Genomic DNA, 13251 nt, shown 5'->3' on the forward strand with positions numbered 1-13251 from the left:
CGAGTTCCGATCTCTGGCCACGGATAACGTCGGAAGCGAGCCGTCTCCGAACCGATCCGAGTACCGCGTCTTCATCTCGCCGCGGTGACGAGATGTTAACTACCTCGCTTAGTATACAGGAGGTCGTGGGTTCGATCCCGACCCTGACGCCTACATATTTGGAGTTTGCATGTCCCTCTCCCCGTGGTCGTGTGGATTTTTCTCCGGGTCCTCCGGTTTTTCCTTCCACATTTAGAATCAACGTGCGTTTAGAGTTTGGCTGCTACAAATTTCCAAATGAGACGCCACTTTGTTGGGCTATAATTTGTGGCCAGGTTGCTTCTAAAAAAGAGCTATATAGCTCAGTGTGGGGCTTAACTGGTAAAATAAAAATAGTTTAATTGTTTTAGTTTCATAGTTTCACCAACCCGCAGAGACCGCTGTGGTGAAGAATGGTCAAACACCTACAATGACTGAAAGGTGTGGGGAGGCCTTCATCCAGCAGTAGATTTATAATAAAAGGCTATACGTGTAGAGTATGAATATGGTGGTGCATGGCAACCCTGACTTAATCCTCGGCTCTCAGTATTTCAGAACCAGAATATTTATTTACACTGGAGGAATCCGATGAGCTATGAAGTTCTTGTTCACAGATGGCCAGTAAGAGAAGATGGCATTTAGAAGACGGAATCTTTGTTGTGATTATATGGAGCCGTGAAACAAGGGTGCGTCTGCGTTTGTATTCGTAAGGAACACGGGTACATGTTTACGTACTTAGCCCCCGTGGCACTCCACTGCTGGATGGGTTCCTCCCCAACGGCGCGCGGGTCGTGGTGGTGGCTATTCGACCGTACGTCGTCGCCACGCTGCTCAGTGCGGAGTCGCAAAGGCTCGGCACGTCGAGGGCGTGGGCATAGAAGTGCGTTACAACGGTGGATTTGCTGCGCTGCCATTACAGCGAAATGATCGCTGCGATGCAGGGGAGAGTCCCTTGTCCACTGCGTTGTACGAAACAAAACAGAGGGCCACGCCACGACCACGGACTGTCTGGGCAAGCATCGTCGAGAGGAATCTTTTCGGGCAATTGTTTCCGGCAATAATCGCCGGCAAACTCTTCTACCATGAGCAACTTGGTACGGCACTGACGGAGAGTGCTGGAGTCGTGTCATCGAGGCGATGGAAAATATTGCGGTGGCGGCTGCTGATGAAGATTGTTTTAAAACGTCCCTAGTTTGTCATGGTGATTAGCGAGCACCCATTTAGGCCAGCATGGTGCAGAATTCACAAAGACAAAGCTGTCCCACTCGTCTATACCAACTGCTGGGGCAAGTGCTGTTAGCGAGCACCTGTAACGGCAGGAACGACGCACAATGGACGGGGTGGTGTGGCCAGCACTACGCCCAGGCCGCCTTTGTCTCTTCAGCACCTTGTGTTACTTTACACATCGCACCAGGTACTAATGTGAGGCTGAGTTGTCCCCAGGGGAGGCCCAAGACTGCATTCGACCATCACTCTCGCTAACTGGCGTTCGCCGTGGCCGGGAATCGAACTCGGGTGATTTGGGCTCGTGGCGCGGTGAGCTCCACGCTGTGCCGCCACTCCCCAGTCGCGCAACATCACAGGAGTAGTGAGAGCTGTGGGGGGGGGGGGGGGCGTTGCGTGTACCGCCCTGGTTGCGTGTCGAGAGGCGCCGTGTTTTATTCCGCTCGTACTGCTGGGGTGACCTTTAGCCGGCCGGGGCGTGATGCAGCTCGTCAGGTGCTTCGACGTGACGCGACACAGGGAAGCTACAGTCGAGGTGGCAACGAGAAGTTCAAGATGTCTTACGTTTCGTACCGACTCGCTTTGCGCCGTTGTTCAGAGGAGACCGGCACAAATACAGATCCCTCCTGTACAGCGTGATTGATGTGCAGGCATGACCAAATCGCCCGGAATGCACTCAATCTCGTTGGGTCTCGTCAAATCTCGTTGAGCCAAACCGGAGTCGAGCCTGGATGGTGGTGATCGGACGGGGCGACTGCCCGGGCCTAAACTGGTTGCCGCGGGGCTGTGTTGTGGGCAACACAGGGCAATCGCAGCAAAGCGACGACGTCTCGCCATACCTGCCATCAGCGACGCCTCGTGGACCAGCGTTTAAACGACGACTCCGCGTGAGCCGCACGGCACGGGGGAGAACTTCCACAACAGGAGCGGATTGACAACAGGGCCACGCGTGACCCATTGTGCTGATGCAGCTGCTCTTGGCGGTCTGATTTCTGGAAAATGTGGCGACCTCCTTGCCATGTAGAGTCTACGCGCTTGCTGGCTATAAGACAACGCTTAGGTCTCTTGAACAAATCGCAGTGAATTCTCTCTAATGTGGGATGACTGCTTATTCGTCATTAGAGGACCGCTGCTGAAAATGGTCTGCGTGGAGGGGTTGTAGATTGTGGAATTGATTGTGAGGGTTCACTTGGACCAAGGTGTTTAATGGCAGTTGAAGGCGGCGTGGTCCTGGTTTAGACTTTTTCTTTATGACGGTCATAATGGGTTGGACTTCAGTCTGTGACGTAGCCACACTCCCTCCCGTGTGGCTTCAATGGCACAATCATGTTACCATGGTGGGAGGGCTCAGCTGTCCGCCACGTCGTGCGTGTTGCGAGACCGATGAGGAGGAGGTGGTGGTGGGGGACCCTTGCGGGGACCCTTGCTTTCACATGGGGGTCAATTGGCAGGGAATGCTGGGTAACGCGCAAGGCACGCTGGGTAGCAATGAAACACAACAGTACATTCTCGGTCGAATGCCAAACCATTTCCGTTCCACAAGCGTCTTGGCAAAAACATCTCTTGGACTATATTTGAGAAATAGTTTGGGTGATGTTGCCCATCCGTATTCTTGTAAATTGATTCACATTCCCGATGGTTCGCACTGAAATGGGTTTTCTTTCTTTTGGAATATTCTTTTTCCACGTCCGCACCGCCCACAGCCTATTCTCCTTATTTTGCCGGCGACCCCATGACCCAACGTCATTTCATCACCGATGGGAAACACATTTATCTGCTACGACTCTCGTGCTACGACGGAGTCTCTGTGCCTGTGCAAGTTCAAGACCTCCCCCTTCGACTGACTGCCCCTCTCTCCTGCAGAATAAATCTGCCCACGGTTGCAGATGCACATTTTATTATGTTTTATTTTTATTATTTTATTATTTCCCTTCTACGTGACTTTACCGAAAGAACCAAGAAGATGAATCAATGCAAGTCACGAAAGCTTTAAATCGATAGATGCACAACTTCTTGACATGCGGTCACGCGTAGACGCTACGCAAACCCAAATTGCGTTGCGTCGTAAATAAGCGCCGCGGTTATAGTTTTTTTTAAACGAAATTTACGTATTTAAAAAGAAAAACACTTGGTAAAGTTGACGCAAACGCAGCTCCACGATGACGTGATGGGGTCGAGTTTCTCGCGCTGTCGCGGCGCGCCAGGTCGTTGATGGGCGACGTTCAAGCCGGTCGATTGCCTGCGGAGTAACGCCGATACGAGGAGGAGGAGGAGGGGCAGCCTTCCCCGGCACGTTGACTCGGCCTTAGCGAGCAAGACGGGGTCGCTCGTCGGAGCGGGAGGAGCAGGAGAGGGTGCGGGGGCGTCTGGGTGGGGTCAGCGTCGCCCTTGTGAAACACCGGGGGGAGGGGGGGATGTTTGCCACCCGGCCCCGAGATTGCGTATGCGTCCGCGCGTACATCCGTGCGCGTGTTGTGTGTGTGTGCGCTTGCGAGCGCATTGATTGCGTGTGCGCGTCTTCCGACTCGCCCCGGCGGCCGGCTCGGAGTTACGAACGTCTTCTCATTCCTTGGCTCGGCGCACCGGACGCACGCAGCGCGCGCCTCCCGTCGGGCAGGTAAGGACGGTGCTGCTCCTTCATCGTAGCCACCGGTGGCCGTGATCGCGGTGGCGGTGATGAGCGCGACGATTTGGCGTCCGGTTGGCTGGCGAAATGTTCCGTCGTAAATTTAACGAAGGGCGCGAGCGCGTGACTCGAGCCGGGGTTGTACAACTTGAGCCGCTCCGCACCACCGCCACCTCCCCACCTCGGGTCACCGGCGCGGTGTCGAGGTGCGTGCCGTGCGACGGAAACCGCCGCGCGTTATTTCGCGGTCGGCTTTAATCCCCGTGTAGGAGCGCGCGGGCCGAGCGGGGCGATGTGTGTCCGCCCCGGTTTTTCGGAATTTGGCGTGGCGCGCTTGCAGCTGCTGCTGCCGCTGCCGCCCTGCGCCAGGCGCTCCGATAGAACCTGCCTGTGCGCGGGCGAGAAACTGGCCGGACCAGTTTGCTCTCAAAAGCCCGTCTTGCAAAATAATAGCAAAAGCCGCCACAGACACGGTGAGTGGACAGGGCACTGCGCGTGTAAAACATCGACTCGGAGGCCAACCTGAGCATCGGAGTTCTGGCGGAAAATGGAACGGTTTTTCCGGGTGTGCGAGTGCCGTGCGGCGAAATTCGATGGGTAAATTGGTATCAATGGGTAGGATCCCATGGGGCGGTGCGTGCGCGCGCGCGCGTGTGTGCGCGCGTGCGTGCGCGAGCTGTTGGAGTGTGTGAAGGAGTCGAGTGGTCTCTCTGCGGCACGGGGGGAAGCCCGTGTTTTATTAATGAGAAGCCGGCGCGGGTAGATTAACGAGGAAACGCAAACGCCGCTGTGCGTTACGAATGTACGCACGGCGGGGCCGTGGGAGCATGGTGTGGGCCAATCGCGAGTCGCAGTTGTGCTACGGTGGTAATTCCGATGCACATGTCGATGTAGGTCTACCTCGTCCCACCTGAACTCGTGTCCTCTCTCAGACTTGCTTTTGAAGGAGGAGAGCAAAATCCGGTGTTTTAAATTGTGCGCTGTCTTCACGTATACAGTCACAACTGAGTTGGCCAAAAGTCACAGAGCAGGACCATCCTGAAAACGAGTCTTGAGACTCCTCAGTTTGGACTTTTTTTGTATTAATACGGCACGGTATCCTCGTTATTATTATTATTTCACACGTACACTTTGTCCGCATGCGTTAGATGGCCGAGAGGAATGTTTGTAAGCATCGAGATTCCGGCTGGGGCTCGAGAGTGGCGGCACTGCTCTCGCGAGTGCACTCGGAGCGGTGACGACGCTTGACGAAGCTTTGTAAGCGTCACCGTGCTCGGAAAGATTTTGGCTGCAGCGACATGCATCAGCCAGGGGGGGGGCTCTGTGCCTTGGGCCAAAAGTTCCCGGAGTTGGGGCAGCCTGGGGGCCGCCTGGGGCAGCCTCCTGGGGCAGCCTCCTGGGGAACATGTGAACGGTTACAAACAAGACAGGGAGCCATTCGGTATATCTGGCTCGTTCGGTTGTTGGCAGCAGATTGATTCTAGTATGAGTTGGAGGTGTTTTATGAAGAGTTCCACTGAATCCGCTTCCACTATATGCATTGTGTGGGCAGCCCGTTCCAGGCTCCCACCGCTCTTTGTGTAAAATTTAGATTCGTACATTATTGCAGCTGGTTAGGCCCGTTGAGCTAACAAAAGTGCTGCCTGGTCTAGGCCCTGAACTTCCTCCACACGAGAGGAGGATTCTGGGAAATCCAAGACAGGTGGCAGCCACCTTCACACTTTGTGAGCAATGTCCAACCGCATCACGTTGTGAACTGGCACCACGAGGTTTGTCTCGGTGTGTACGCGTGTTAACTCGTCTGATTGATGCAGAGTTCTCTCTCCGTGGGAGTGTGCGTGGGAGTGTGCGTGGGAGGGGAAGGACGGAGCGCTGGCGTGTATTGCGGTGGCACCCGGGTAGAAAGGTGCGTGACGTGAGATAGAGTGGAGAATGTAACTGTACAAGCCTGACTGCTGATGAGACCCAGAAGACTGAAACCAGTCACGCGTTTTCTCTAACAGATGCTGCTGGATATTGGTCTGGAGAGCCGATAGGCCGATGGACTAAGCAAATGATTTTGTTTGTATTTGGAGACGGAATTGAGTTCTGCTTAGATGTTGGCATAGCATGGATGGCATGGGCCCCGGTGCAAGGGATATTAGATGCCCTCCGCCCCCATCGCCTGTGCCCTTCCAGCCTCGGTGCTCCGGTGCGGCTGCACCGCCTGCACGCTCGATAGCCGCACCACCCATAGCTGTCCCCGAGCACTTTGCCACGCTGACGTGGAGCTATCAGAATCAAGAGAACACTTCACCAAGATGACACCGGTGTCTGGAATTTAAAAGGCTTGACGACCTCGTAATAGCACGATCGGCCAGAGCTCCCTCTCTCGTCGGCTGGGTACGCCAAACTGGTTCCAGGGAGGTTCATTTGGGGAGGAATGCGGTTGAGTGAGCTGTGGTTCTTTCGGTATCCTCCTCCTTCTGGGGTTTGTTTTTCTCGTTTTTGTTTCCCCGGTGTCTTTATCGTCGCCGAACACGATCGCTCGGAGCGTACCGGAGCACGAGGTGGATGCCACGTACCCCCCTCTCCACCCGCCCCTTGCCCCCTCACAGAGTAGCTGTGCCCCTCTGCACCACAACAACAACACGGCGCAATGTAGATTCATATATCCGGTTGTTTCGTCGTCTTTGTACTCTTGGTCAAGCTGGAGGTAAATCTGCCCCAGCCGAATTGCGCCCCATGGAATTTCACATTGATCTTGGATCTAACGCCGACCTGCGGAGTGCGATACGCTCGATTCCCCCGTGCGGTCGTTTTTTGTGTGCCGATTGCTGTTTTATTTCAGCGCCGTGCTGGTTTTGTTTTTGCTTATTTGGTGACCCGGGGTCCCTCCTGCAAAGGTGACTCCTCCTCAATTCTGGTCTGTCGAGTTCTCGCCTGGTGAAACAAAATCTACTTGAACTTGAATTTCACGTGGATTCTGTGGCCGCATCATCTCAAGACGCCGCACAGAAAGCGGCGGGCATATTGATTTTGTAGAGCCAAGAGAGGCAGACGGGGAAGGTCTCGAGCCTGGACGGGCAAGCGATGTTCCAGCCTCGATGGCAGCAGAGGAGACTTCTCGACTGACCTCCCGCCGATTCACTGTTGGGCTTTTGCATCAGTTTTTAAAAAACAAAAATGTAAGTTTTTTAAAGGTAATCTCAAGCATGACTCAAAAAAGAAAGATGCGTCACAAGTTTACTGTACCGGTTGGAAATGTCACCCTTGTGATGCAATCAGGTTTTATGGCTTTTTTTATATTTGTTTAATACTCGCAAAACCCTACGGGTGCGTTGGAGCCGACGGACAAACACAACTTTAATCAACGTGGCGGCCTCCAGGCACGAGGAGCAAAGGAACAATTAAGTGTTGGGCCCCAGGTATTGATGACACACGGCGGCGTGGCAAGTAGCATCTGAAATCCGAATGAACGCAACTCTCTAAGCGGCTAATTCATCTCTCTCCTCTCTGTCTCATCCACATTTGAAACTTATGTCGGTACCCCGGGGTACCATCGTACCCCGGCTCTCGCATAATGTCCGTGATGCAGTCGTTTTTAGTCTGCTGATGGTCGGCGATGGGGCAGTCGACTCATCTGGACGAGCTGTACACGATGCCCCACCACTACGGCGCATACCGCGAGCGTTCAGGGTTTCGGCGCAATCGTCCTCGCTGCGTTTTGACACCAATTTCGGATTGATTGGTACCCCAGTCGCGGAGTTGAAGTACACCCCTGGAAAAAATAGTGTCCCAGAAATAACATTTAATTGCCTCGGGCATTTCGTATTATTTGGTACCCCGGCCATAAGGATCATTTATTTTTATTTACGGGACCTTTTTTTTCTCCCCAGTATGAATGATGAAAAATAATGTTTTACTCTTTATGGCAATAAAACTGGTGTTACGATGTTCAAATGCCAAATAGATACCTTTCGCAAGGTATCAAGTCTGCATTAACCGCACATTTTTGGCAAAACATGCAAACACACACGCCCTGATAATTTATGCAGTCTTTGAAACGAATTGGCCTATACCAGAGACAACCCTTCTCAATGGCATTGCCTCACCACCAGTGTTAAAGCGGAGAACGCAAAAAGGCGAACAGCAATCAGCTTCAACAATACCACACCGTATGGGTCCGAGTGAATCACTCGCTGCGGTAGAACACCCAGCATGTGTGTGTACAACACAACACTCCGACTAACACCACGTACGGGTCCGACTAAACACACCCAGTGAGTGTGTACAACACTACAACTCCTACTAAACACACCCAGTGTGTGTGTGTACAACACTACAACTCCTACTAAACACACCCAGTGAGTGTGTGTGTGTACAACACTACAACTCCTACTAAACACACCCTGTGTGTGTGTACAACACTACAACTCCTACTAAACACACCCACTGTGTGTGTGTGTACAACACTACAACTCCTACTAAACACACCCTGTGTGTGTGTGTACAACACTACAACTCCTACTAAACACACCCAGTGAGTGTGTGTACAACACTACAACTCCTACTAAACACACCCAGTGAGTGTGTGTACAACACAACTCCTACTAACACACCCAGTGTGTGTGTGTACAACACTACAACTCCTACTAAACACACCCAGTGTGTATTGTGTGTACAACACTACACTCATACTAAACACACCCAGTGTGTGTGTGTGTACAACACTACAACTCCTACTAAACACACCCAGAGAGTGTGTGTGTTCAACACTACACTCCTACTAAACACACCCAGTGTGTGTGTGTTCAACACAACTCCTACTACACACACCCAGTGTGTGTGTGTACAACACTACAACTCCTACTACACACACCCAGTGTGTGTGTGTACAACACTACAACTCCTACTACACACACCCAGTGTGTGTGTGTACAACACTACAACTCCTACTAAACACACCCAGTGTGTGTGTGTTCAACACAACTCCTACTAAACACACCCACTGTGTGTGTGTACAACACTACAACTCCTACTAAACACACCCAGTGTGTGTGTGTACAACACTACAACTCCTACTAAACACACCCAGTGTGTGTGTGTTCAACACAACTCCTACTAAACACACCCAGTGTGTGTGTACAACACTACAACTCCTACTAAACACACCCAGTGTGTGTGTGTTCAACACAACTCCTACTAAACACACCCAGTGTGTGTGTGTACAACACTACAACTCCTACTACACACACCCAGTGTGTGTGTGTACAACACTACAACTCCTACTACACACACCCAGTGTGTGTCTGTGTGTGTTCAACACTACAACTCCTACTACACACACCCAGTGTGTGTGTGTACAACACTACAACTCCTACTAAACACACCCAGTGTGTGTCTGTGTGTGTTCAACACTACAACTCCTACTACACACACCCAGTGTGTGTGTGTACAACACTACAACTCCTACTAAACACACCCAGTGTGTGTGTACAACACTAACTCCTACTACACACGCCCTGTGTGTGTGTGTACAACACTACACTCCTATTAAACACACCCTGTGTGTGTGTACAACACTACAACTCCTACTAAACACACCCAGTGTGTGTGTACAACACTACACTCCTACTAAACACACACAGTGTGTGTGTGTACAACACTACAACTCATACTAAACACACCCAATGTGTGTGTGTACAACACTACAACTCCTACTAAACACACCCAGTGAGTGTGTGTGTGTTCAACACTACACTCCTACTAAACACACCCAGTGTGTGTGTGTACAAGACTACAACTCCTACTAAACACACCCAGTGTGTGTGTGTGTACAACACTACAACTCCTACTAAACACACACAGTGTGTGTGTGAGTGTGTGTACAACACTACAACTCCTACTAAACACACCCTGTGTGTGTGTACAACACAACTCCTACTAAACACACCCAGTGTGTGTGTGTACAACACTACAACTCCTACTAACACACCCAGTGTGTGTGTGTGTACAACACTACAACTCCTACTACACACACCCAGTGTGTGTGTACAACACTACAACTCCTACTACACACACCCAGTGTGTGTGTGTGTACAACACTACAACTCCTACTAAACACACCCAGTGTGTGTGTGTACAACACTACAACTCCTACTAAACACACCCAATGTGTGTGTGTGTGTACAACACTACAACTCCTACTAAACACACCCAGTGTGTGTGTGTACAACACTACAACTCCTACTAACACACCCAGTGTGTGTGTGTACAACACTACAACTCCTACTAAACACACCCAGTGTGTATTGTGTGTACAACACTACACTCCTACTAAACACACCCAGTGTGTGTGTGTACAACACTACAACTCCTACTAAACACACCCAGTGTGTGTGTGTACAACACTACAACTCCTACTAAACACACCCAGTGTGTGTGTGTACAACACTACAACTCCTACTAAACACACCCAATGTGTGTGTGTGTGTACAACACTACAACTCCTACTAAACACACCCAGTGTGTGAGTGTACAACACTACAACTCCTACTAAACACACCCAGTGTGTATTGTGTGTACAACACTACACTCCTACTAAACACACCCAGTGTGTATTGTGTGTACAACACTACAACTCCTACTAAACACACCCAGAGAGTGTGTGTGTTCAACACTACACTCCTACTAAACACACCCAGTGTGTGTGTGTTCAACACAACTCCTACTACACACACCCAGTGTGTGTGTGTACAACACTACAACTCCTACTAAACACACCCAGTGTGTGTCTGTGTGTGTTCAACACTACAACTCCTACTACACACACCCAGTGTGTGTGTGTACAACACTACAACTCCTACTAAACACACCCAGTGTGTGTGTACAACACTATAACTCCTACTACACACGCCCTGTGTGTGTGTGTACAACACTACACTCCTACTAAACACACCCAGTGTGTGTGTGTACAACACTACAACTCCTACTAAACACACCCAGAGAGTGTGTGTGTTCAACACTACAACTCCTACTAAACACACCCAGTGTGTGTGTGTGTTCAACACTACAACTCCTACTAAACACACCCAGTGTGTGTGTGTGTTCAACACTACAACTCCTACTAAACACACCCAGTGTGTGTCTGTGTGTGTTCAACACTAAAACTCCTACTAAACACACCCAGTGTGTGTCTGTTCAACACTACAACTCCTACTAAACACACCCAGTGTGTGTGTGTGTGTACAACACTAAAACTCCTACTAAACACACCCAGAGAGTGTGTGTGTTCAACACTACACTCCTACTAAACACACCCAGTGTGTGTGTGTTCAACACAACTCCTACTACACACACCCAGTGTGTGTGTGTACAACACTACAACTCCTACTAAACACACCCAGTGTGTGTGTGTACAACACTACACTCCTACTAAACACACCCAGTGTGTGTGTGTTCAACACAACTCCTACTACACACACCCAGTGTGTGTGTGTACAACACTAAAACTCCTACTAAACACACCCAGAGAGTGTGTGTGTTCAACACTACACTCCTACTAAACACACCCAGTGTGTGTGTGTTCAACACAACTCCTACTACACACACCCAGTGTGTGTGTTCAACACTACAACTCCTACTACACACACCCAGTGTGTGTGTGTACAACACTACACTCCTACTAAACACACCCAGTGTGTGTGTGTACAACACTACAACTCCTACTAAACACACCCAGAGAGTGTGTGTTCAACACTACAACTCCTACTAAACACACCCAGTGTGTGTGTGTGTTCAACACTACAACTCCTACTAAACACACCCAGTGTGTGTGTGTGTTCAACACTACAACTCCTACTAAACACACCCAGTGTGTGTCTGTGTGTGTTCAACACTAAAACTCCTACTAAACACACCCAGTGTGTGTCTGTTCAACACTACAACTCCTACTAAACACACCCAGTGTGTGTGTGTGTGTACAACACTAAAACTCCTACTAAACACACCCAGTGTGTGTGTGTTCAACACTACAACTCCTACTACACACACCCAGTGTGTGTGTGTGTACAACACTACAACTCCTACTAAACACACCCAGTGTGTGTGTGTGTTCAACACTACAACTCCTACTAAACACACCCAGTGTGTGTCTGTGTGTGTTCAACACTAAAACTCCTACTAAACACACCCAGTGTGTGTCTGTTCAACACTACAACTCCTACTAAACACACCCAGTGTGTGTGTGTGTGTACAACACTACAACTCCTACTAAACACACCCAGTGTGTGTGTGTGTACAACACTACAACTCCTACTAAACACACCCAGTGTGTGTGTGTACAACACTACAACTCCTACTACACACACCCAGTGTGTGTGTGTGTGTACAACACTACAACTCCTACTAAACACACCCAGTGTGTGTCTGTGTGTGTTCAACACTAAAACTCCTACTAAACACACCCAGTGTGTGTCTGTTCAACACTACAACTCCTACTAAACACACCCAGTGTGTGTGTGTGTTCAACACTACAACTCCTACTAAACACACCCAGTGAGTGTGTGTGTGTACAACACTACAACTCCTACTACACACACCCAGTGTGTGTGTGTACAACACTACAACTCCTACTAAACCCATCCTATAGGGGTCCGGGAGTGGATCACAGACTGCGGTCCGAGCACCCGGCCAGCGAGCGGGCGAGTGAGCGAGGAGTTTGTGTACAGGCTGACGTCACAGTCGCCACGGGAAACAACAACAACAACAACTACGACGACGACGACGACGCTCGCTCGTCTCGGCGAGCGAAGCGATTGGCTTTGCCCGCAGGCCCCGCGAGAGAGAGGAGGGCGGGGGATGACTGTGCTCCAGTCACATGTCTCGGTGAGGGAGGGGGTGGGTGAGGGAGGGGTGGGTGGGTGGGTGAGGGAGGGGGTGGGTGAGGGAGGGGTGGGTGGGGTGGGTGGGTGAGGGAGGGAGGGAGGGGTGGGTGGGTGAGGGAGGGAGGGGTGGGTGGGTGAGGGAGGGAGGGGGTGGGTGAGGGAGGGAGGGGGTGGGTGGGTGAGGGAGGGAGGGGTGGGTGGGTGAGGGAGGGAGGGGTGGGTGGGTGAGGGAGGGGGTGGGTGAGGGAGGGAGGGGTGGGTGGGTGAGGGGGTGGGTGGGTGAGGGAGGGAGGGGGTGGCTGGCTGGGAGGGTGGCTGTGTGAGGGAGGGAGGGGTGGGTGAGGGAGGGAGGGGTGGGTGAGGGAGGGGTGGGTGGGTGAGGGAGGGAGGGGTGGGTGGGTGAGGGAGGGGGTGGGTGGGTGAGGGAGGGGGTGGGTGGGTGGGTGAGGGAGGGGGTGGGTGAGGGAGGGAGGGGTGGGTGGGTGAGGGGGTGGGTGGGTGAGGGAGGGAGGGGGT

The 13251-nt window shown here is 51.6% G+C and overlaps 1 protein-coding gene across 1 annotated transcript in view; it reads left to right on the forward strand.

Moving 5' to 3' along the window:
• Positions 1–13251, forward strand: part of LOC144937586 (uncharacterized) — a 60016-nt gene that overhangs the window by 9682 nt on the left and 37083 nt on the right. The gene's annotated exons all lie outside the window — the stretch shown is intronic.

Source organism: Lampetra fluviatilis, chromosome 19, assembly GCF_964198595.1.
Source record: "Lampetra fluviatilis chromosome 19, kcLamFluv1.1, whole genome shotgun sequence".
In the NCBI taxonomy this organism is placed as follows: domain Eukaryota; kingdom Metazoa; phylum Chordata; class Hyperoartia; order Petromyzontiformes; family Petromyzontidae; genus Lampetra; species Lampetra fluviatilis.